This window comes from Peromyscus maniculatus, chromosome 6, assembly GCF_049852395.1.
Source record: "Peromyscus maniculatus bairdii isolate BWxNUB_F1_BW_parent chromosome 6, HU_Pman_BW_mat_3.1, whole genome shotgun sequence".
Taxonomy (NCBI): Eukaryota; Metazoa; Chordata; class Mammalia; order Rodentia; family Cricetidae; genus Peromyscus; species Peromyscus maniculatus.
In genome coordinates, this window is record NC_134857.1 from 51,333,106 (window position 1) to 51,354,918 (window position 21,813).

The window sequence follows — 21,813 nt, forward strand, 5'->3', positions numbered from 1 at the left end:
CGCTCATGTGGAGCTTCTAGATTTCTGTTGCATTGTTCTAAGTTTGTGTACCTCCCAGCCACAAGATTTTAATAATTTATTACAGAAAAAGGAAACTCATGTCTTATTTCTTTATCCACTTACTAGTTCTTCAATTCATGTAGAGGTAAGGTTTCTGGAGGTATATATTAATAATTTTAATTAGTATCCAAATCATTTACCTGAATTGATGTAGCAATTCATACTTCTACTGAAATGTCACACACAGGCATGAGATTTTACTATTAAAGTTCTCCAGTCTGACTGATGAAAAGGTATACTTCAATTTAGCTTGAATTTACATGTCTGTAATGGCTTGTAAAACTGAGTGCCTTTTCAAGTGTCCGAGTCTTCCAGTTTTCTTCTATTTCTCTATTCATAACCTTTGCCCATTTAAAAATATTATCTTTTTCTTAAAAATTGATAGGAGCTCTTTGAATCTCACAGATAATTCTTACTCTGTATACAGGCAGTAAACATTTTCTCCTTGGTAAGCTATCCTACCCTTTAAAACAACTTGGAGTATTTTTCCTGTAGAAAATTACTTTACTTTTGATATATTAAAAGTGCTTGTGTGATATTTTGGTTTTTCTTTAGTTCTTATTTTGACATAGAGGAAAATCTTACACCTTGGGGATCATTCTTAGTCTTTTTTTTTTTTTTTGCATGACAATTTCACAAGACTAGAAATCTTACTCTCATAGAAAGAATGAAGTGTCTGCTGTAATTCTCAATTTCTTTCACCCTACCCAAGTTTCCGGCCCATGATGATTTGGAATTTAAAATGACTGTTCTCACCAGTATTTCAGCTCAAGGTTAAGGTGCTACAGAAAGCTGAATGTTTGCTCTTTTTTCTTTATGCATATGTGGGTTTGCTCAATATATTTTGTTGTTCAAACTGGTCATATTGCTTCCAGATATACAGCATCCGGTGAAAAGCTCTGACTTATTGCAACTACAGGTTTTTACTAGACTCACTGGACTTCTTTGCTTCAACATAATTGGTTAAATCACCAAAAGGAGTCCGATTGATCTTCTCCAGCCAAGTTTGGTTTCAGCGTATCTGTCAGGAGACTTGGCTGTGGGGTGCATGAGAATTCGAGTAACGGTTTGGTGCCAAGTTTGGTAGGAGCAGTTTAAAGATGACTGTGTCTCTGTGAGAAGCCAACTTCTCTGGAACATCTGGTAAAGAGGGAGCAGATTCACCCCCTAGTAAGCTGTGGGGGCAGACACCATATTTTCATGATGTGCAGTTCCATCTTGATTTGGATTGAGATTTAGATTTTAAAGCTGAACCACAGCCTGTCTTTTTTTGTGACCATGGTAGAGTCACCTAACTGTTCTTAACTTCAGTCTCCTCATCCATACAGGGGCAAGCTCTGCTTTCACCTGCCCGGCTTGACTTACAGGGTGAGCATGATGACCCATGTGGAAAAGGAATATGTTTATTATTTTATTTAGAGACAATGTCTCATTTGGTTGCCCTGGCTGGCAGTGAACTCACCGTAATGCCGAGGTATAGTAGTCAGTGTTCTCCACAAGAGCAGAACCAAGACAATGAATATATATTACCAGGAAGTGTTTTGTGTTAGACAGTATGGATGGAATAATCCAACAATGGCTAACTCACACTGGAGATGCCAAGAACTCTGGTAGCTTCAGTTCCAAGAGGCTGGAGAGCTCACCCTTGCAAACCAGGCATCAAAGGCATGGCATATTCCTGGAGGAATGTTGGTCTTCGGTCCATGTTGGAAACCTGAAGAAGTTGGTTCTGATACCAGTGAAGGAATCCTTCGCAGCAACAACAGGGGAGTTGAACCCGTCAGACAATGAAAGCCAAGTGAGCAAAAACCTCAAAGCATGTCCTTTTGCCTCAGCCTGTTCCAGAAGGTGCTCCCCACACTTAGGGCTGGTCTTCCCACATCCATTAAAGCAGTCAAAACAGCCCCCACAGACATGCTCATAAGCCGACTCAGGGTAGGAAATCCCTTACTAAGACTCTTCCCAGGTGATTCTTGGTTGGGTCAAGTTGACAATCAAAGCTAAACACACCAGGATAGCCTCAGATGTGTGGAAAGCCTCCTGGTTCAGCCTCCCAAATGCTGGGATTGCACATACCCCCATATGCAAGTTTCTTTATAAAGTGCACGAAGATAACTCATTTGAATCTTCTCCATTCATTACTCAAGTGAATTTTTTGCTCTAAACTTAAAACATACAGACATTAGTTTCCCTTGCATTCCCCCAAGATAGAGTTCATTTTAACATTTGCATAGAAAATAATACATTTGGATCAGCCAGCTGTAGCATTTTTAGAAGATTAACAAAAAAAATATATTGGAATGTAAAGTGTGGTTGCATTTGATATCCACAGGGAAATAACCTTAGGTCTCTGGAGTTAAATGGTATAACAAATATAAAAGTAGAAAATTAATATCATTTATTTTATATTCCTTTCATTATTTTTTTAAAGATAAAATCCTGTTATATACATTAGGATGGGCTTGAATCTATGATTTCCTGCCTCAGCCTCCTGAGTAGTAGGGTTATATGTGTGCATCACTACACCTTGATGATTCTTATGTTATAGCTGACATTTACTGGTAACTTGTAATGTTCCTATTGTTGTTTTGAGCACTTAGCATAAAATAATCTATTATATCCTGTGACAGTTCTGTGAAGAGGATTTTATTATTAGCACTATTTAACATATGAGAAGTTTGAAGCACAGAGATGTTATATAACTCCTTACGATCACACAGCTTGACCACGTGTCAAGGTTTAAATCAAGGTTTAAAGGCAGGAGGTCTGGCTCCAGGCTTCATGCTCCTGACCACCACACAATACTTTGTTAATTTATTTTCCTTTCTCCTTGACAACTCTACTGAATCAGTTTCAACTTCTTTACCATTAGAAAGGAAAAAGTTTTGGGTCAGCATTTTCAGTTTCTCTATTCAGCCATGGAAAGTAATTCGAAGTTGTTCTTGTGGTAATAGATGTGAGAATGGGCTGGGTTTCGCCTTGCATAAGCTGTGTGTGTAATTAAGGAATCTTCAGATATAGTGGCTCTATGGTAAGTAGAAGTCAGCTGCTATTGCCAGTGTCAGTGAAGAGATAATTAAGTCTGATGTGCCCCGTTCTGCTGCCTTTATTTGGCTAAAGAGATGAGAGCCATTAAAATCATTTTTAACTGATTTTTGTTTCTGGTGGAGAAAGAACAGTGATAATGCTTTGAGCCATTAATAGGAGACATTTTAATATTCTAGATTTAAAGATAGATCTGCATGACTTGCTTGCTCAATATACAGTTAGAACTATATGAAATAATACTGACATGCCTTGTGTAAATACCTTTTCCATTGGTGCTTGGTTCTCCCAAACTTTCTTTTTTAGAGTATGCCTCGTGTTGGGCCCCAAGATCAAGAGGTTCCTTTATTGCCACAAGGCCATGGGAATAAGGCTCATCGGCTTGGGTCAATTGTTAGTTTATTCTAATTCTTTCCAACCCTAATCCTATACGTGTTATTTTTCTTAATTATAGATGATTATATTTTTCTGTCTTTTATTGCAAACAATGTTATAGTGTTTTCAAACTTATGTGAAAAATTGCAAACAATTGGGGAACATTTTTTTTTCCTGGACCCTTTCTAAGTAACATGGAATCTTCTCTACCCAGGTCTTGAGTTTGTGCTCCCGATGAAGAGGCCATTCTTGACATAACTACAATATAATCATCACAGTCAGAAAGACGACACGGACACATTCCCCATTGCATCCTCTAGCTGCATCCAGGGTCTGGCCACTTGTCCCAACAATGTCCTTTAGCACAGATGATCTGGCTGGATCCCACACTGCATTTACTGCCTTTCCTTCCATCTTCTTTCCTCTGGAATCCCTGTTCTGTCCCCAAGCTTGGTGCACTGAAGATTACATACAGTTCATTTTTTTAGAATTCTTTACCTGGAATTGTCTGATGTTTCTTTATAAAATATTTACTCTGTGTATTTTTGGGTAGGAATATTACAGAAGTGATTCTCTGGTCTTCCCATTGCATTCTGCCAGGTGTGACATAAATTGTATTTGCTCCTGGGCTGGCGATGTTACCTTTAATCTTTCCGTTTGTCAGGCTGATCCACCATAGAGATTCTCTTTTATTCTCTGTGGTTCATATGTATTTTTGTGGCATTTGACACGTTGTATGTGCCCTTAGTTTCAGCACTGCCTTAGCAGACATTAATATTTAACTGCTAAATTGTCCACCACCACGACAGTTGCTGTACCATGATTTTTCTCGCTCTGTTGTTTCTTCTACATTTGTTAGTTAGCATGCTATTTCAAAGAGCTTTCTTAACTTCATTATTTGCTTATTTATCTTCATATTGTTTCTCACCTCCCCATGCTCTTTCATAGTTTATAGATTATTCTGTTGTGTGTTTTCATGATAACAGTCACCCAGATTTGTCAGTGGAACTCTATTAAGTTGTTCTCTGTTTTAATTTTAAATCTTTTTTTTTTTTTTTAATTTCTGGCTTTAATATTTCAGAATGTTTTTCTACTTTCTTTCCTGCATCTATCTCTCTGAGTGATTCTGCCTGCTTTTGGTGAAGACTAGTATTTTGAAACAAGGATCTGGTGCAAGCTGTACTCACTGTGTTGGAAGAGTGGCCTGCTCTCAGATCCTCTCCTTACATGGAAATTCAGAGTATGTGTTCACATGTGTGAAGCTACATAGACAGATGTCTACATGTATATTTACTTGCATGCCAGTCAATGCAATTGAAAAGCATACCTTAGACCAAAACATGCAACTTTAATCTAATATTACAAGATTTATTTCAATCTTGTCTCCTTTCATATTTGTAATCCCCTTCTTCAAACATGAAAAAACATGGCTTCTATTGTTTTCAATGTGCATTTAATTTTTTTGTTTTTTTATTTTATGTGTTGTGGGTGCTTTACTTATAAGTATGTCTGTATACCACATATGCGCTGGACACTAGTGGAGACAGAAGGGTGCATCTGCTGACCGGGAACTGGAGTCGTGAGCCTCTCTTTGAGTACTAAGAAATAAACCTGGGTCCTCTGGAAGAGCAGTCAGTGCTCTTCACTGCTAACCTATCTCTCTAGCCCCTCAATAAGCATTATAAATTTGATCAACTTCCTTAATTACTCATCCCCCTCTCAAGACTCTGACTAACTGTACTTCTAGCATTTTGGGAGTCTTGCTAGTTAGCTCAGGTTGGCCTAGAACTCAAGATTTTCCTGCTTTAGCATCCAAAGTGATGGGATTATAGGTATGGGCCACCATGCTTGGCTCATAAATGTACATTATAGACTCCCAACCTCTCAGTGGACTGATGTCACCTGCAGGTGCACTCTCCTTGACTAAACATTTTACAGTCTACTTAATTATTGTGGGATGGTCTGCATGTCAAATTACTCTGATTGGTCAATAAATAAAACACTGATTGGCCAGTAGCTAGGCAGGAAGTATAGGCGGGGCTAACAGAGAGGAGAAAAGAAAGAACAGGAAGGTAGAAGGAGTCACTGCCAGCCGCTGCCATGACAAGAAGCATGTGAAGATGCTGGAGCCATGTGGCAAGGTATAGATTTATGGAAATGGATTAGTTTAAGCTGTAAGAACAGTTAGCAAGAAGCCTGCCATGGCCATACAATTTGTAAGCAATATAAGTCTCTGTGTTTACTTGGTTGGGTCTGAACGGCTGTGGGACTGGCGGGTGACAAAGATTTGTCCTGACTGTGGGCAAGGCAGGAAAACTCTAGCTACACTATTCACTTAGGTCTTGCTGTTCTGAGTAGAGCTGTGCCCATCCCCTCTCCTGTTCTGCTTTATCTAGTCAGTTTTGGATTGAAATGTCCAGAAAGGAAGTAAGGGTATGACATCTCTTTGATGTTTATGTTTTGTTCCTAGGATATAGGAGCTCTTATAGTCTCATAAAACGTTAATGACATGCCGAGATGAAATTACAAGACTAGTGACCTACAAGATCTCAAGCTGCATGTAGATTGCTCACACAACACCTCTAGTGTTTATTAATTTAGGAAACAGTCCCATTATCTGAATAAAGATCTCCAGTTTTTATCATCAATGTATTTTTGGGCAGCTCAGCTTCAGTCCAGTACCCCAAGGAGCCCTGCTGTAAGTACCACCACTTCCCAATCCCGGGAGAGACTTGCCTAGACCACACTCTCAAGTCTTGTGTACATATCCAAGAATGTGAATGCAGTTTGGGATTGTCACCAAGAGGAGAGGTGCAGGAAGAATAGAAAGGACAGTGTACGGATCCTTGCTCACTGTGTGCCAGATTTTATTTATTGGGAGGATCAAGGGCTAACAGGGCAGCAGTGGGAATATGTGTAATCTTAAACAGCCTCTGTGAACCACCAGTATGAACAATGTCAATATTCTCACAATACATGTGCCTGCCCACTGCTAGCTCCAGGGAATGAGGTTTTCAGGTGATGAGGCAGATGCCACTGTAAGTCTGTTCACTTGGCAGGGCTTTGGGAAAGGATAAAATAGATAAATTTGCCCAGATATAGTTTGGAGTAAGACCAATAAGCTTGGTTGGAGAGTGGAAGTATCTGAACTATCGACCTGAGTTTGGAATGTCTTGTTCTTTTCTGACAGGGAAGTCCTTTCTGTTGGGAATGTTATAGCAGAAACAGAAACCACAGACTTGGGAAGGCTTTGGGATCAAAAAACACCCTGAGCAAATAGACCCTCTGAAGCCACCAGAAGTCTACCTGAATTCCAGAGTCAGAGTCAGCGAGTAGGAAGTGGCTAGACTGTCATTACCCCTAAACAGTGAGCTGTGGGCCCTTTGCCGTCCTTCCCTAGACTTGGGGTGGGGAAGAGGACAGAGATGTGAGCAGAAGAGAGATTTTGTTGTTTTGAGATCAAATCTAAGGCCCCCCACATACCAGACCAATGCTCTACCCCTGGGCTAGACCCCTAATTCAGAGGACAGAAATCCACAGAACACCGAGGGAAGGGAAGGGAAGAGAGGAGGCTGGTGTCTCCTTGCTCACAGCAGCTGTCACTTTCCTGTTGCACCTCAGTGACTGGGAAGTAGAAAACTTTCCGTATTCCTAAAGGAAGCCCAGTGGAGGTGAGATGCTGTAGCCAGTGCTTGTCACAGCACAGTGACTTTAGAGCTCTTGAGACACGAGGATTGCTAGACCCAAGGACCAATGATGTAGGAAACAAGGGGCAGTTCCACAGTGACCACGAGGGCATGTGATAAGAGGGACGGTGTCTTTGGGGATACCTACTTATAAGATGATGACACAGGTTTATCCCAGTGATGTTTTTATGGGCAATAGTAACAACCAAATAATTGGGAGTAATCACTGGGGAAATGGAGTTGTTTTCTGAACTCTCCTTGCCCTTCCTCCTAGAGAATGGGGCTTTTCGTAGATGTGAAGTTCAGTGACAGAAAGATATGATGACAGATTTTGCAAGTTTGAGTTGGGTTAGAGGGCAGGCTACCATTCTTTTCAACATGCCTAGGATCACTCAGTACAGATAAAATGGGTTGGGCACCATTCTTTGCATCATGGCCCAAAGCACACGGAACATATTTGAAGGACCTACTTCCGGCTCAGCCGTGCTACCAGTTCTAAGCTACTCATTGTTGGCGGAAACTTCCTCACTTCACTGTTTTGCAAGTGACAGTGATTAGGTGGGAATAGAATGATCCAGGCCAGCTGAGTTCATCCAGCATCTGTTCAGCAGTCAGCCTCTCCTGCTCGAATGGGCCGGAGCAGCAGGCTTGCCTGAGACACAAAGGAATCGGACGGCTTGACCTGGCCACCCATCCACAAAGGGAGGTGGCCATTTAGTCCACCATGGGATCTGGCACCTCTATGGCATTCAGTTGTTCGCTGCAAACACCGGGTCCCCTGCCTTGTGAATGCAGCTGCAGTCTCTTGCTGAAAGCTTTGCCTCCTTTCACAGAGAAGGCATAATTAAGAACACAGCTGCAAATTGGCTCTTCTCAACAATTCTCCCTGCTGTCCCATAAAATGTGGAAAATATGGGACAGTACATTGATTAGGCAGACTCTCAGGGTTGAATTGTATGTAATCCACCCACTTCTGGCACTTTCAGATAAGTTTTTGCTGTTCCATTGGAATTTAAAGAGGTGAATGGGAAACAGCAGTCATCTGGATAGTTCTCGGTTGCACACTTCCAGCACCCAGGGCAGGAGGATATATGATTGATGTGTATTCTCATGTGACTATGCCATACACAATAAATACAGGCATCTTGGTGATGGCGCAGGGTGCCTGGCCCAGCATTAACAGCAACTGATCTGCTTATCTCTTCTCTGGGTCTCTGAAGAAGGGACTCATTGATTGTGGGTCTGGGCATCTGTGAGATGCAGAGGGAAAGGGGATGTAGGCGAGTGTACCACACCCTCTCTGGGCTCCAGTGTCAGCCGCCATGTACAGTGCAGTAGGTCTATTATGTGCACTGGGGTCAGATAACTTGGGTTCAATGACCATATCCACTACTCCAGTTCTGACAGCTCAAGCCATTTGTGTAGCCCCTGGGAGCCTCAATTTTCCCACTGTGAGGTTGGAGTGATTATTGCAGAATGGGGTAGTTGCCGAGAATAACAAATTTTGTGTGTGGTCCATAGTACATGTTCAATAAATTGGGTGATTACTCAAATCTTCATTGAGATAAACAGGGTTGTTAAGTAAAAGAGGGTGAGCTAGCCTTATTTTCACAGAACACTGCAACATTTAAGCAAAATGATTTTTATTACACGGGGGCCATTGCATTCAAGGAAGGAGTGGAGAATGTCGCTTTAATAGAAGCTGTCTGAACAATCTGTACTCAAGGGGGGAAAAACGCAACAATGAGAGCCCTTTTCACCTAATTCTGGAAGGACAAGGGGAGCGCTACCACTGCACTGACTTTTAACACTCATCCCCAGCAGAGGACAAGGTACAGGGAAGCCATGGTAAAGACATGCCACATGCTCTGCCTTTTTATTCTCTTCTCTTCGGTTTCTATCCGAATAATGAGCTCAAGTGAGTTCCTGGCGGGGCACAGCAAGCTCTCAACTGAATTTTTCCCTCTCCAATTCTCTAGTCAGCTGCAAACAATACCCAGCTGCCTTCTCTTAGACTCATCCTGATGAGAGGCTGGGCCCTGTGGAATATGTGGCCCCAGACTGTGAGAGGAGACAAGGGTGTGTGTGTGTGTGTGTGTGTGTGTGTGTGTGTGTGTGTGTGTGTGCTTGGTTTGTACATGGCTCCCCAAAGCAGGGAAGAAAAGGGGCGGATGTGTAGCAGCATCTTGCAGTGGATGGGAACAGACCCTCCCGCTGGGTGGCTGCCCTACTTTAGCAACCTGGGAAGATCCAGCAGGAAGAAAGCCAAGGTTCAGTGCCTTGCACAGGCAGCGACTGCACCTGTCTCCTCCTTGCAGATGTGAAGTCAGATTTGAAGTCTGCAGAGGATGTCTCCAACCGTAGCGAGGCATCCGATTAAGTGTTTCCCAGCTCCTCTGTCCCCTTCCAACCACCTTCCTCTGCCCTCCCTGTGTCAGGCACTCTAAAAGCACGGAGCAGGATGAGTCAAAGGACTGTTTTATTCTGTGTAGAATCAAACAGGTATGTAAGCATCCTTGCTGGGACTTATTCTAATGAAACAGGTTACAGTCATCTTAAGTATTCACCTGTGTAGGGAAGAGGAGGGCTTCCCATAAGGGCACAGACACAGATTCCCAGAGGCTGAGACAAAGGAGCCTGGATTTGCCAGGCAGGGGAGTCCTACTCTACAATTTCAGTCCTTACAAATGCCATTCAAAGCCACGGTGTTTGTACTGGAGACAGGTGGGCCCAGGACACTTGGTCGGCACGGGTGGTGCTGTTTAACCTTTGCCTTCGATCCCTGGGGAGAGCAGGCGACACCTCTGTTCTCAGTGTTTCTTCTGAATGATTTCCCGCCTGGAGGATTGACAGGTACTCTGATTATCTGCCTAAGGAAAATGAAGGGATAAACAGCGGAGAGATGAAGATTGACTTGCAAGGACTCCGTCAAGGAGTGTGTGTTACACTTGGATAAAGACAAGCGTGAGACGGGGCCATGCAGAGAAATGTCAGATTAGCACCTAAATATATTTTGAGGAGGAACAGCGTTTTGTCAAAATGGTTGCTTCTTGAATTGTGACGATTGCAGATTGTCACTGTCACAAGCCAGGAGATCTATCTGAGAAGACAAATGATTTTCTCTTTTTGCCATCTAGAGCAGTGCTCCCTAGCAGAGGTTCGAGTCATCTCATTTAGCAATTTCTGGGCGTGGCCAAGGTCTTCTTTCTCCTGGCAGTGAATCTGACCACAGCCAATGTGGGGAAGGAAAATAATACAGAAAGGACGATTTTACGTTTAGTAAATAATGATGTCTTTTCTTCCTGACACATCGGTACCATCCCAAACCCAGACTTGCTGTTCTCTTTGGGCATGGAGGACTTTTATCAGCCGCGTTCAGGTTGTTTGCGATATTTTTCCACCTTGCACCCCTCTGGACCAGAGAGCCTGTGATGGCACTTGGAACACCACGCTTGATTTTCTTAGCTTTCCTGTAGCCACCCATTTTCTCACCTTTTTCTCCCTTCTGAATGGTCTTTAAAGCAGACATCCTGTAGCTGAATCTTTTTTTTTTTTTTTTTTTTTTTTTTTTTTCCGAGACAGGGTTTCTCTGTGTAGCTTTGCGCCTTTCCTGGAACTCGCTTTGGAGACGAGGCTGGCCTCGAACTCACAGAGATCTGCCTGCCTCTGCCTCCCGAGTGCTGGGATTAAAGGCGTGCACCACCACCCGGCCTGTAGCTGAATCTTGTTCACTGGTGTTGGTAGGTGTTCAGTTGACGAGGGGTCAATTTAGAAACAAAATGGATGAGGTTAATAGAAACAAGGTGGCTTCTTACCCAGCTGTTACAGTTTGAATGTGGACAGGCTCGAGGCCCCCAGGGCAGATGTGGATTCTAAAAGGCGGGGTCTAGAGAGAGGTCCTGCGGCCCCTGGGAACATATCTTAGAAGGTGATTGTGAGAATTGCACTCGTCCATTTACCCTCTTGCTCTCATTCAAAGTGTGAGCAGATTGTTCTACCATATTCTTTCATCATAGCCCAAACCCAATGGGGCCACCAAATGTTGAACTTGAACCTCCGAAAGCATGAGCCAACAGCTCTGCTCAGGGAGTCTGCTGCAGGACTGTGAAGCTGACTGACACTCTGGCTTTTGTTATTTTTAACTAGAGCAGATACTTGACAATGCTGTGAGACTGACTTGTGTTTTCCTTGAAGCAAACAAGTATTAAGGAAATTTTCAAAAGGAGTTTTAGCTTTTTTTGTTTTTTGTTTTTGTTTTTCTAGAAGAAAAGGTCTATGGAGAGGAACACAGTGGCCATGGCAAATGAAGGAACAGCAGCCACAACAAACTCACGGGTGTGCGGTCCACCTGCTCTGCTATTACCCAGCTTAATCCGTGGTGGGGTCCAGACATTTTCTGAGATCATCATTATTACTACTGGGTGTGTTTGTGTGTTTTGGGGTCAGGGGTATGTGTCTATGGAGGTTAGGGACAACTGGGGAGTTGGGACTCTTCTTCCACCTTTCCGTGGGTTCTTGGGACTGAACACCCTCTGTCAGGCTTTCACAGCAAGTGCCTTTATCCTCTGAGCCATCTTGCTGGCCCATGTGGACAAGTTTTCTGTCAAAACTGGTTGTACCAGTGAGTGACAAAGAGTCAGGAAACTGCAGACCATCGTCTCCTGGCTGAATTAGAAAATGGAGCCACGGGATCTTTGAGCTGTATAGTGTCTGCTCAGTGTTCACTATGTCAAGCCTAACCACTGTGGAGAACTCATCTGTGGCATGGACAAATGAGGTCATTAAGACTTCTTTGTATCCATCGTTGGCCATGACCAACCCCACTAATGCCTAGCTCCCATTACCATTGAGGGAGGGAGACATTATTAATTATTATTATTACTATAATTATTAGTAACCATTGAGAGGATATGACCAACTGCACTAACCCGCAGCTCCCATTGCCACTGAGGGAGGGCGACATTATTATTATTATTATTATTATTATTATTATTATTATTATTCACCATTGAGAGGATATGCACTCTCATGTGCATTTGAGCACAGGCTCTCCCAGCTTAATATTTCATCATTTACCCCTGTAAATTAGAGCCCTGAATACCTGAATACTTGAATACGGCCATGATAAACACTCTGGGTAGGCATTTCTTCAAAATCTGTTACACAGTTATGCTGTAACTCTTGGCATTCTGTGGACCTGCTTCCTCTGCACAGGGCTGGGAGCAGCCTGGGGCTCCCCACTATGGCAGGACCTTCCATGTGTTTGACCTGTGTGGACTAGGGTCAGCCTTTCCCCAGCCCTGCTCATAGTCACACCCTCTTCTGATTCCTTTATGCATCTCTCCTTCGCAATTCTCTTCTCTTCCTACTCCAGTGAGGGGATTGCTTGCTATTTTTTCAACGGGGAGAATTTACCATATCTGGGTAGTGTAGGGTGAGGAGAACCAAGCTTCACATGAAATTGTGTCAAAATCAGCAGTTTGGTTTTTTGTTTGTTTGTTTGTATTTTTTTTTTTTCAGCTGCAGCCTTCAGAAGGGAAATGTTTAAAAGGTCTCAGTGTCTCTTTGTCTTCAGAGTTCAAGACAATGGTCCCGGACGGGACCACTCTGCTGTGTTTGTGTGTTGAAGGGACACACGTAGACCACGCAGCGTGGAAGGCAGCTGTTACACCAGGGGCACTCAGCATGTCTGTCCTTTTGCTAATAGTACACGTTGCTCCCTGCTTTAACTGTTCTGAAATGGCTTCCATCGTCTGTCCCCTCCCTTGCTCCTCAGATTGCAGCTCACTCACTGTTCTGCCTAGTGTTATTGAGGTTGTGCCTCCGGGGTCCTGAAAACTGTTCTTCTGCCTCCCAACCTGTGAAGGCTCTACTCACGTGACTGGTCCTCCCACCTCCCTGCTGGCCCTTGCCTTCACACCTGCTGGGGTAGAGGGAACATCATGTCCAGCCTGCTGCATTCCAGAAAGGATGCCAGGCATTCCTTCCTGCAGGGAGAAGCCAGGACACACTTTCATGGCCCCCTCCGCATTCTCTCTAACTTTATGGGGGCAGGCTTTAAAGTGTGGAGAAATTGAGACAACGTCGGCGTTAGCCCTCTCTTTGAAGAGGCCACAGCTATGCCTGCATTTTCAAGAGGGAATGTGAACGGATGTAGAACCCGAGTGAAGTTTCCTTAAGAGTATGGAGTGCCAAGGAAAAAGCCCTGGTTGCCCCCCCCTTACCCCACTTCCTGCTCTTACTAGAGGGCACATTTGAGAAAGCTGACTGCAGCAACTCTGCTTGCTGGCCAGATCCTTGGCAAAGGCTGATGCTGGCTGGAGCCAAGAGCTGTGTGTGGCTTCAGGATCAGCAGAAGTTTTATAGGACATCATTGTGTAGTTCAGGTGCCTTGCTGTGGCTTCAGGACACGCACGCACCGCGAGCAAGGCCTCTGCATTGGCCATTAGTTCCCAAGCACATCTCTTTCTGAAGTGTGGCCAAGGTCCACTGTGCCAGGCCAGGTTGTAATATCCAGCCTCTAGCCGATTTGTTAGGAAACACCTTCAGTGGGTATGGGTAGGAAATCATCTAAATGTCCTTAAGGCAACCAGGCAGCCTGCTGTGTGGGCTGTGCTCCACAAGGCAACGCAGAATCGTCAGCAGATTCCTCCTCAGCTGTCATCCCTGGAAATTTATGCTGTGCATTAGGCCTCCCTTGTTTGCGGTACTCACTGTGGATGCAGGCACTGGATTTCTCATTTTACAGATGAGCTGCTTTGAAGACCGGAATTAAAACAGTGGCTCATCAGATAGTAGCCACGAAGGTGGCAGGGAGCCTAGAACCCGACCTCATCTTCGTTTTCTCTCCCACTTCCTCTCCTGTTTCCCTTCAAAGGGTTGTTCGGTTCACCCTGATTAAACTGGTCCTTACACGACTTTGCTCTGAGCACGCTGATTCATTTTGGTAGCATAGGTGTAAGTTACTGGCCATGCCAGCGCTGTGGGAGGAAGCTGCTGCTGTGACGTCACATGCGCTTCGCTCCTGTTGGGTAACTCTGCGCCACGGGTGCCTACTGTGCTAATCAGACAGAGGATGTGGATTTTTAAACGTTGCCTCATTTTAATAGGAACTTGTTACTACATCTTACAGGATGGTAAAGTCTTATGGACCCACCATTTGGTACCGGGAATGTGAAAATCAGGGAGGTGCCTTGGGCTCCCCCACGAACACAGCAATTTATCCAAGCCTTTCAAAAAGTGAGTGAGCAGCTTTGGGACTCTTAAAAAAGAGTATTTTGTAGGGGTTGTTGTTACTCTACCACAAGGTTAAGAAACGTTTTTATTAGTTGTGTTAATTGTAGAAACCAGTTCACTGGGACAACTGCATAACACAAAGCATGTTTGTCTATTTATTTATCTAATCTATCTATCTATCTATCTATCTATCTATCTATCTATCTATCTATCTAGTCATTCATTCATTCATTTATTCACTTATTTATTTATTTGTTTGTTTTTTTTCGAGGGAGGGCTTCTCTGTGTAGCTTTTGGAGCCTCTCCTGGAACTCACTGTGTAGACCAGGCTCACAGAGATCCACCTGCCTCTGCTTCCCAAGTGCTGGCATTAAAGGCGAGGGCCACCCCACCCGGCCTGTTTGTCCCATGATTATCTTCTCTTCCTCTGATTCTGTTCTGGCTTCTTTCCTTTCTCCATTTTCCTGTTTGGTCCCCTTGGCTACTTTTGTATCTTTCCCCCACCCAGTTTCTATATATAAGAAAAAAATACTAACATAATGTTTTTAAACTCTGGTATCCTAAAAAAAGTGAGCCAAACCAGAGATACTAAAGTAAAATCACACATTGTGCCAGGCTAGCCCTCTGCATGAAGGCTTTGTTCAGGAAAACCGGCTCTAAGGCAAACAGGCTGGCAAAAGCCAGCCTGTTATTCCACAAAGGGCCCTAGGTGGCGCTGTTGTATAACGTCTGAAACCTGCAAAATTCAAACCCACAAAACCCAAAGCAACGAAAATCCACTTTTTCTTTCTGTTTCTTCAGTGTCCACCTCTAACGGCTTATTCTTTTAAGTCCAGATCTTTGAATATCTTACTTCCCAGTAGAAAGAGAAATAAAATTCTCTCTGTGGGTCTACAAAAATAGAATTCCTTATGTGTGTAGGGGAAAGCCTGAGTGCCATTGTGCTTTCAAAATATCTTGAAGGCATTATGCAGATGAAGCCCTCAAGGGAGTTTCCACACATATTTGCTGATGTGTCCAGGAGCTAAAGGTAAGGTACTGCGGAGATGTAGCTCATCTATCCTCAAGGGCTATCCTCTGAGGAGACATTTATTGCTATACACAATCTCAGATCCCCAAGTCCCAAGGCTTGGTCAGAATGTCCTTTCTGTGAGAGGTTGAGGCCACACACTTTTGCAGACTATGGGGGGCCAACACATATAGGTTACAGGCAAGGTCACAGTGCATGGCTTCTAGCGGCTAAAGGGTACATTTAGTAGTGTAGATAAGCAACTCAGAAACTTAGCACCGAACGTCTCCCATGATATTAAGGCTGCTCTTTCTCCTGGAGAGGACACTTGATGTAGACATTCAGTGACGCCGTGTGCCTAGCAATTCCCTTAAAAGTTAATGAACGGGTTGGAATTAATTTTAATAAATGTTAATTAATTGCTGTTTGTCTTACGTTTTTTTTTTTTGGAGAACAAAGGCACCCCACAGTATTTGGCGGTCTCCTGTGGTTGTTTTGAAAGTGCTCACAGCAGATGGCGCTGTTGCTCTGTGTAAGCCGCAGGCAAAGGCCGGCAGAGGCTTGGCAAGAAAATTCCCACAATCCCTTTCCAGCACAACTCCACAAAGAGATGCACCCACAATTAAAGCCTGGATAGAGTCAGAGGGCACGGGCTGGGGAAGTTTCCAAAGTGAACTCAAAATTTGGGAATAATTTCGTAGTTATATGATTTAGTTTAATCAATTTTTACTGATATGCTTCAGAACCACATATATAAATTACATGACCAAAGCAAAGATTTCTCAAATAATGGTTCTCTCTCTCTCTCTCTCTCTCTCTCTCTCTCTCTCTCTCTCTCTCTCTCTCTCTCTCTCTCTCTCTCTCTCTCTCTCTCTCTTTCTCTCTCTCTCTCTCTCTGTGTGCAGAAAGGGTGGAGATAGGCATAAATGTTGTTATAATGTACTGTGTATAGATATTTACATATATTATTCATTCAACATCCATCCATCCCTCCCTCCCTCCCTCCCTTTCTCCCTCCCTGCCCATCTATCTCATATATATTCAGAAGATGGCCAGAACTGCTGTTGCATGTGTGAAATCCCTAGTTACCTGTGCATAGGTGGATAAGGAACTCAAGTCTCTACTTTTCTCATCTTGAGACTGAAGCTATGCGCTAAGGGTTTCTAGCACCACCTCCAGCTCTGACATTGGTAAAGTCTGTGAATAGTTCCATATTTTCTGGCCCTTTTTGCACCTTCGGAGTTTACAAAATAAGCTCTCGTCCTTCAGGTCACGCTGACATGGGTGAAGTCACAAAGCTGGATTATGCTCAATGTCATATCTTATTTGGCTCTTGGATGCAATTTAGCAAGACTCCTGTCCAAATGGCAGGCAATGGTGACCAAGGCAATTAGGGAGATTGATTTAGCATGCACGATTTCATTTTCTGCTTCCTATGGTGAGAGATGAAGGGACCAAGATAACCAAATTTGACTTAGCCAAATTTAGACATCAATTTTTTAGATTGTTTTTGTGTTGTAGCAGCACTTAAGGTAAATTTAAACTTCATTATTTTTTAAAATAACTATTTCAGAAGACTTTTACAGGTATGTGAAATTCACTTGTCTTTCTCAAGGTTTCTTTGTCCTTTCTACATTAGCTTACTGTTTAACAGATTTAAAAAATGCATCAACTTTCCAAATAATACAATTTTTGAGCATCATCATGTATTTGGTGTTATGCCACGTCAGTTTGTTCGCTGACTTTAGGGTGATCCAGTTGATTGCTGTTATTTTAATGTCATATATTAAAATGCCACCAAATAATAACCTTGAACAAAAAATAATGTATGGCTGAAACAGCTCTGATATTTGCTGGATATTGATTTTCTAATTGGATTAAAGTCTGTCTTTGACAGGATTCCAAAAAAACAAGAAAGAGTTCATGATTCACAACTGACTGGATCTCATCCCAGTAGTGACCATGGGGGATGCTCATTCATTCAGCAAACTCTGATTAAGGGTTTTGGTGGGCCTGGCTCATGCAGTTGGCACTGCCCATGCCGCTGTATTCTTGGTATAGTTATAGGACAAGTAGACAGGAAAAGAGGCACGAGTCTTGGAATTTCTTTCAGTCTGCCTAATGTCTTTCTTAAGGAGAAAGAAAAAACATTGCAAACCACTGGGAGAGCTGAAGTGTCATGGGGCTTAGGAAGGATGCTGAGGCATTCCTCTTGATGGGCATAGATGCTTTATGTGGCTCCAAGGTGACAGCTCTGGACTTTGAGGGAACTCCTTGGCCCAGCTTCAAAGACTTTGTAACTGTCACAAGAACTTCTATGAAGGTGACTTCTGAAATGGTAGCGGATGCTTTGTGAGGCACTGAGTGATGTTGGGAACATTGTGGGTCTTTGGTTGACAAGGTCATTACAGATACTCAGAGAGCATGATAACAATGCTTAGTCCAGAAAATTTAATATTATTTTTAGCTTTTGTTTAAGTGTGTGTGTGTGTGTGTGTGTGTGTGTGTGTGTCTGTGTGTGTGTGTATGCACATGTGTGTGCAGGTACTCCTGAATGGTGTCAGATCATCCGGAACTGGGTTTATGAGCAATTGTCAGTCTGTAACTGTGGTGGAAACCAAGCTACGGCCTTCTGCAAGAGGATCGATCACTTTTAATGGTTACCTACCTCTCTTGACACTCTCTACTTTTTAATGAGAATTCTTGCAGACTGAGAAAGCTAAGTTAACATGGAAGGTTCTTGTGTTTTTCCGTGATCACCTGTACATCTACCCTCACAGCCACATCCCAGCTGGGTCTTTGACACCGAGGAACAAACATTACGACCATTTATCAAGTAACAAATGCTTTTAGGTAACGTCATTTAATCCTTACAACACCACCACAATGAACTAGACATACTATTGACATTTCATCAAAGGTCAGAGAAGCTACATCTCAGAAGCAGAAAGTGTGAAATTCTAAAATGTGTGCGGTTGTTGCTAAATGACACCATCCCCATAGGGATCCTCATCACATGGGTGAGAGGTCAGTGGAGTTCTTCTGTGCAGCACATACTGAAGCATGACATTCTTTCCCCGGGCATTAACTGCTGAGAGGTGGCACAGTGGGTGATAAGACTGGTACTTGAGGTTCCCTAGCCACCTTCCCATTGTTGAGATTTATAAATCTGCGAATTTCTTGGCCAGATTAAAGCACAGCGTTGCAGCTTTCAGTCCCTTTGAGAGGCAGCGGTGCTGTGGCGCTCTGGGTAGCCTGGCTTTCTTGTGCTGTATTATCTTTCTTGTTCTTTTCTTTTTGTTCAAGAGGCTGAAGGGGCATAGGCATCTGGCTGGTCTGTGAAGACTCAGAGTCTCTTAGAGATGAGGCCCCAAGTTGTAGAAAAAGGAAAGATATACAGATGGCATTAAGTCTTGATTGCAATTTGTGGTGTCTGTAGTATTTTCCAGAGTGTTAATGTAATTTAAGACGGAAGTTTAAAGTGACAGCTGAAAGATAAATTGTTTCAGAAGAGTGAGAGAGTCATTTGAGACCTGGGCTTGTACGGCTTACTTCATAACTAGGAATAGCAATGGAAGAGAGATAGCCATCATAAGAATTACAGTGAAGTACAAGGAACTTGTGCCCAATGGTGCCTACTCATTTCCTTCCTTTATGTGACGATGGTGAGATAGCGCAGGAGGAAGAGCTAAATTATAGTCTAACAATAGTTCCTTAATTTGTAGGTGAAATCTCATATTTCATCTACCTTATTACGTCTTTTAGCACGCCGTGAATAAAGTTGTCAAATTAACTATACTCATTGAAACTGTTAAAATGAGTATTTAACATGGTTTCATTACACTTTCGTGATACACAAAATAGTCTGGTTTCCACAATGTGCCTTGTAAGGCTATGTTAGAGTCACAGGAGGATGGCGCGTCAGTCCTTTCAAGTTATAGGAAGACCTTTGAATGTCAAGAAGAATGCATGGATTTAGGGGTATGATGGCAGATTAGAAGCTGCCTGTGAAATAACCTAGCTGTCATCATAGAGCCTTTGTCCAGCGACTGACGGAGGCTGATGCAGAGATCCACGGCCAGGCACCAGGCTGAGCTCCTGGAATCCAATCGATGAGAGAGAGGAGGGATGCTGCAGGCGAGGGATGTCGACATCATGATGGGAGGACGTGTAGAGATGACCGACCACACCAATGGAAGCCCATGAACTGTGGACTGGTGGATGTGGAGCCCCCATGGGACTGCACTAGGCCCTCTGGATTCAGAAGTCCGTTGTTTGGCTCGAACTGTTTGGGGGTCACCCAGGCAGCAGGATAGGGATCTGTCCCTTGTCTATGGGCAGGCTTCTGGGAATCCTGTGTCTGTGGTGTGACACCTTGCACAGCCTTGGTGCAGTGGGAAGGAGCTTGGACCTGCCTAGGCTCAGTGTGCTGGGCTCTGCTGACTCCTCATGGGAGACCTCGATTTGGGGGGTGTGGGGATGCAGGGTGGCTCCGGAAAGAGGGCTGGGGGTGGGAGGAGGGAGGAGGAGAGATCTGTGGCTAATATGTGGAGTAAGTAGAAGATTTCTTAATAAAGAAAAATGAAAAAAAAAAAAAGCAGCTGCGTGACTTGGTGAAGAAGAGTTAACATGACCAAGAATAGAATCTATTTCAGAGACAGAGAGCTAGAGAGTAACAGAAATCGCAGGCAATGAGGTAAGCAGGCTAAGGTGGAGACGCAGAAAGGGCGACTCAGCAAAAAGGAACCAGGATCGCGGGACCCTAGCCAGGGGGCGCCCCAGCATGGGAAGGGGAAGCAGAGGTGGCTCCAGTCATCAGGCAGCCTGAAAAACATAGGTTGGTGCGCTTGGTGAGCCCACAGCCCTCCCAAGCCTTGACTCCAGTGTGGGCTCTGGTGAGACACTGGTATCTCCAGCCGGGCAAACCAATCAACGGTAGAGAATCCCAGTTCGTCTTCTAGTCTCTAAGACCTGTGGCTGGGTGGCGTCTGGCAGGGAAGCTCTGGCTTCAAAGGGAGCCACCGTGGGAATCTGAGAAACAATCACAAGTCTTGGAATCTGAACCCCCTTGCCACAGCCCCAGGGTGAGAGAGCCCTGGGAAACAGGTGTGGAAATTGGAAGGCTCAGTGCTGACAGACCGAAGGGTCGGATGACGAGAGACTCTGCTGCGGCAGTGAAGTGTACACCGCAAAGTAAACCCCACCATTGGTGGGAGCGGCTGACCTCTGCGCCTGCACATAACCCCGGGTCTGAGACCCACAGGAGGAACAGTCTTGGGTGCCACTTACGGGCAGCGAGGTTCAGTGCTGTGGAGTCGAAGAACTCTTGACACCCCAAACTGCCTACCTCTAACACGGTGGTTTATTTATTAATTTAAAAAATATTTTCATACAATATATTCTGATCATGGTTTGCCCTCCCTCATCTCTTTCCAGATCCCTGCCCCCTCCCCACCGTCCCAACTCCAGGCCTTCTTTTTTTCTCTCTTAAGAAAACAAACAGGTAGCCGGGCGGTGGTGGCGCACGCCTTTAATCCCAGCACTCGGGAGGCAGAGCCAGGCGGATCTCTGTGAGTTCGAGGCCAGCCTGGGCTACCAAGTGAGTTCCAGGACAGGCGCAAAGCTACACAGAGAAACCCTGTCTCGAAAAACCAAAAAAAAAAAAAAAAAAAAAAAAAAAAAAAAAAAAAAAAAAAAAAAGAAAACAAACAGGTAAACAAAAAAGACAATCAAGAATAAAACAAAATTACCAAACTGACAAACAACCGAAAAAGAAGCAAAGACAGGGCATGACACACACACAGACACACACACACACACACACACACACACACACACACATACAGTTTACCCTCACACTCACGTGCACACATATACACACAATTTACACACACTCACGTGCACACACATACACAGTTTACCCCCACACTCACATGAACACACACTCATACACACAATTTACCCACATACTCACATGCACACACACACAATTTACCCACACACTCACATGCACACACACACTCAGGTGCACATGCCCATACAATACACACACATACACACACACACACACCATAAATACAAAAATCTGAAGCTATAATATACAAGCAAAAGACCAGTAAAGTGAAAAAAAAAAAGAGCCCAAATAAAGCACAATGAGACAAAACCAAAACAAAACAAAACTCCATAAACACCACTGAGTTTGATTTGTTTGTGTTAGCCGTCTGCTGCTGGCCATGGAGCTTGCCCTTAAGTGTGGTTTGTATATCCAGTGAGACTCCCTTGGAGAAACTATTTTTTCTTTTTCCTTTGTGAGTGGTTATCAACTGGAGCTTCTGGATTAGGGATGGAGGCTCCTGCCTGCTTTTCCATCTCAGCTCTGGGACCTCCTCTGGTTTGGACCTG

General features: G+C 43.9%; 1 long non-coding RNA gene across 1 annotated transcript; it reads right to left on the reverse strand.

Moving 5' to 3' along the window:
- Positions 1-9,628: 9,628 nt before the first annotated feature.
- On the reverse strand, positions 9,629-14,136 carry LOC143273737 (uncharacterized). Its single transcript, XR_013051928.1, has 2 exons — positions 13,881-14,136; positions 9,629-10,036 (listed from the first exon to the last, which is right to left on the reverse strand). It is a non-coding gene; the product is annotated as an uncharacterized LOC143273737 (long non-coding RNA).
- Positions 14,137-21,813: the final 7,677 nt, after the last annotated feature.